At 50.4% G+C, this 4,058-nt stretch overlaps 1 protein-coding gene and 1 long non-coding RNA gene across 2 annotated transcripts in view; one reads left to right on the top strand and one right to left on the bottom strand.

Moving 5' to 3' along the window:
- Positions 1 to 4,058, top strand: part of FAM65A (family with sequence similarity 65 member A) — a 35,815-nt gene that overhangs the window by 11,974 nt on the left and 19,783 nt on the right. The gene's annotated exons all lie outside the window — the stretch shown is intronic.
- The window catches only part of LOC107184104, a 26,029-nt gene continuing 23,731 nt past the window's right edge, over positions 1,761 to 4,058 (bottom strand). The window contains exon 2 of the long non-coding RNA XR_001514924.1: positions 1,761 to 2,544. This is a non-coding gene — a long non-coding RNA (uncharacterized LOC107184104). The remainder of the gene's footprint in view (positions 2,545 to 4,058) is intronic.

Here is a 4,058-nt window from a genome sequence, read left to right as displayed (position 1 = left end):
CCCAGTTCTAGCCATCTCCAAACAGTGCTATGCCACTCCCCAGGCAGTGTGTGAAGAATACATAATAAAGTGTAAACACTCCCAGGCCTAGGTTACTGAATTAAAGTTTATTTCTGGTTGGTGCTAGAGCCCTAGCTGGTTTGGCTCATTGAATAGAGCGTCGGCCTGCGGACTGAAGGGTCCCGGGTTCAATTCTGGTCAAGGGCATGTACCTTGGTTGCAGGCACATCCCCAGTAGGGGGTGTGCAGGAGGCAGCTGATTGATGTTTCTCTCTCATCAATGTTTCTAACTCTCTATCCCTTTCCCTTCCTCTCTGCAAAAAATCAATAAAATAAAAAAAAGGTTGGTGCTAGAATTAAACGAAATTATGTTTGTCAATTACGTCCCAGAAGGGGATGTGCAGGAGGCAGCTGATGGATGTTTCTCTCTCATCGATGTTTCTAACTCTAACTCTCTATCTCTCTCCCTTCCTCTCTGTAAAAGATCAATAAAATATATTTTAAAAAAAAAATTTCTATATGTGACACGGCACCAGAGTTAAGTTAGGGTTTTTCAAAATGCTGACATGCCAAGCTCAAAAGGTTCGCCATCACTAGTGTAGTGTCTGGCCTATAGAAAGCACTAGGTAAAGCACTGTTTTTGGCATTGTCAGGTGACTGGAATTTTAAGGAGAGCACTATTGTTATTGAATAAAGAATAGATCAACCTGGCCCGTGTAACTAAGTGGTTAGAGCGCTGGCCTGTGCACCCAAGGGTCACAGGTTTGATTCCCAGTCAAGGGCGTGTACATTGGTTGTAGGTTCACTCCCTGCCCCTGGTTGGGGCACTTGCGGTAGGCAACCAGTTGATGTGAGAGAGACACATTAATGTTTCTCTCCCTCCCTCTTGTCTGCTCTCTCTGAAAAGGAATGGATCGTTACGGGTAGGAGTGGAGATGGGGAGTTCATTAAGAAGCTGCAGTAGGGTTCTAGGTGAGAGTTGGTGTAGCTTCGACCTGATTTCTACCTGTTGGGGTAGAGGAGAGGGGGCAGGATCCAGAGATGGCAGAAGGAGGTGGCTTGGTGGATGTGGAGGGTAACAGAAACTGAGGCATCCAGAATGACTCCTAGTTTCTGTCTCATGGAACTGGGTCAATAGACAGTAGAGGGAAGTGGTGAATTCAGTTTGGGAACTACCAAGTCAGCACATCCCTATAAGCCCACTCCGCACTGTCATTCAGCTTCTGGGAGACAACAGGCAGGCCGTTGGATACAGAGGCCTGAGGCTCAGAAGAGCAGTTTGGACAAAGAAGAGATAAGGAAGCTGGCAACATTTAGATGGCATTGAATTGTGCGAGGTGTACACAGCCCAAGGGTGGGAAGAATGAGCCCCAGCTGGGGATGGGGAGAAAGACAGATCCTCTGTGGGAAAATAAGATGTGCAGCCAGAGAGCGGTGGTAGACCAGGGACATGTTGCCTCTTGAAATTCAAGGGAAAGAAGGGCTTATGGAAGAGGAGGAGAGCCACAGAGTGAAAAGCTTTGCGGAGATCAAGCAGAATAAGGACTGAACATTGGACACTGGATTCAGCAGCAGGGAGGCACTGGTGACCTCGCCCAGACCAGTCAGGGAGTGGTGGGTACAGAAGGCGGTCCAGGATGAGAAGAGGAAGGGGTGGTGTGGAGAGGGAATGGAAGCACACATCTCTTCCGTAAACTTGGCTCTGAAAGAGGGTGAGGGGTGGGGTTGCTAGAAAAAAAATCATGGGTCCACAGAGGGTCTCATTTCTTTGTGTAGTTATTTATTTAAAGTCAGCTTGATTTGAAATATAATATACATACCGAACGGGCACATTCAGTGGTCCAGCTCGATACATTTTCACAAGGGAACACAACTACATAGGATTAGGAAATAGAACCCCGATTGGGAAATTGAACATCAGCACCTCCCTGGAAGCCCTCAAGGGTAACTACCATTCTGATTTCTATAACCATAGATGAGTTTGGCCCATTTCTGAACTTTGCATCAGAGGAATCATACCTATATCCTCTCTTGTGGTCTTGCTTCTTTCACTCGGCATCACATCATGCCTGTAAGATTCATCCATATTGTTGCATGTAGCTTATTCTTTTCGTTGTAGAGCATCCCGTTATCAACTGATGGCCATTTGGGTAACTGCCAGGGTTGTTTTCATTTTTCACGTGGGAGTGACTTGCATTTGTTTGAGGCCTGTGGAGAACGTCTGAAACACTCCTCTTCTATGAGCAGGGAGAGAGATGACTAGGATTTCTCCTCCAGCGGGAAATGAGAGCCCGGCCGAGGTTGAGAACTGCTCTGTAGTTCCAGCTCAGCTGCTGGGCCAAGGCCTCTGGCAGCTCCTGCCAGCCTGTGTGCAGGTGCAGAGAAGTCAGGGAGTCAGGTTGTCCAGGGTTGGTTGCTGCCAGGTAGGAAGAAGCACAGAGTGCTGGGGATATATTAACAGCAGGCGAGTGACGAGTCATGGCTGTGGATTCAGGCTGGGAGAAGGGTGTGCAGGGAAGGTAGGGAAGAGAAGGTAGGAGGGAGCTGGCAGAGGGAAAGAAAGCAGAGGCGGATTGTGAGCTCTGTGCAGGGTGGTGTCTGGGCAATTCCGGCTGTATCTCCAGTTACTGGCACATGCTGGAGTCATGTGGGCCCTCTTCCCTGGGTCGGGGGCAGTGCCCAGGGTTGTCATGCAGTGAATAGTTGAATAAATCAGCTGAGAGCCCCAGAGGTCTCAGGTAGAAGCAGGTGAGGTGGGGGTGACGGAGAGTCTGAAGGTTGTAGTCAGTGTGGTTGTGATTTAGGAAAGGGGCCTTCCGGAGCCAGGTGATAAGGCTGGGGTGTTCCCGTGGCTGGGGAGCGGGGAGCTGAAGGATGCAGAGGCCAATGTTGGACAGGCAGTTCACTGAATGCATATTTGCCGATGTAGGGTGCATAGCACCCATTTTTCAAGAAGGGAATAGGCGATAGCATTTCTCAAGCTGGGGTCCTTGGACATCTGGCATCTGAATCTATAGAGGGCTGGTGGGCTTATTGGAACTGTAAATGCCTGAGTCCACCCTCGCTTCTTGGGGAGAAAGGAAGCCCAGTGCAACAGAACTAAGCATCAAGGAGCAAGAGTGTTTGAGATGGAAGAGCACCTGCCCCTCTGAGGACATGGGATGCCCAGTGGACCCTCGGCATGGTGGCCTCTATCCTGGTTGGAGGTGGACAAGGGGTTTTCTTTTTTTTAAATTATTTTTTAAAATTGATTTTAGAGAGAAAGTGAGAGGGAAAGAGAGAGATAGAAGTATCAATGATGAGAGAGAATCATTGATTGGCTGCCGCCTGCAACCTGGGCATATGCCCTGACCAGGAATTGAACTGTGACCTCCTGGTTCATAGGTCAGTGCTCAACCACTGAGCTACCACCTCCAGGCAACAAGGGGTTTTCAAAGAAGAGTTACTGGGCCAGGAAAGGGTTCACACTAAGGGGATTTGGCCCATGGGAGCTGGAGGCCAGGACGGGGCTCCGCCCTACGAAGCAGCTTCTGTTAGACAGGAGGCCCTGGCTGGACAGTGGGTTCTCTTGCCTGGGACCTGGAGTGGTGGGGAGGGAGAGTGCCCAGACTGAGCACCCGCTCTGTGGGTGATGGGCGGGGGTTGGGGTGCATGGGGCTGTACCCAGTTCTTTCTCTGCTTCCTTCTCCGGGCAGCAACACAGAATATCCCACACTTTTAGCTCCTTTGCCTTCTCAGCTTCTCTGACCCCTCATGGTCAGCGCCTGACTGTATGCCCTCCCTGGGCACAGCCCCTCTACGCAGCTGCCACTCTCTGGCCTTCACACTCAGAATCCCAACTCTCAGCCCTCTGTGTGTTCAGCCCTTTTTCAACACACCTCAACAGCCACTCTGTGAGCCCCCTATGCCAAACTGCGCCCAATGCAGCCGGCACTCAGTGTCCTCATTCTATTTATCCTTCCATATTCATGGCTTAACTCCCTTCACCCACACTGTGATCCCACCCGTGAAGATCCCTGCCAGTCCCCTCTCCGAGGGGAACCTCCAGTCACCCCTCC

Source organism: Myotis davidii, unplaced genomic scaffold, assembly GCF_000327345.1.
Source record: "Myotis davidii unplaced genomic scaffold, ASM32734v1 scaffold243, whole genome shotgun sequence".
Lineage (NCBI taxonomy): Eukaryota > Metazoa > Chordata > Mammalia > Chiroptera > Vespertilionidae > Myotis > Myotis davidii.
This window is presented reverse-complemented; position numbering and strand designations above follow the sequence as displayed.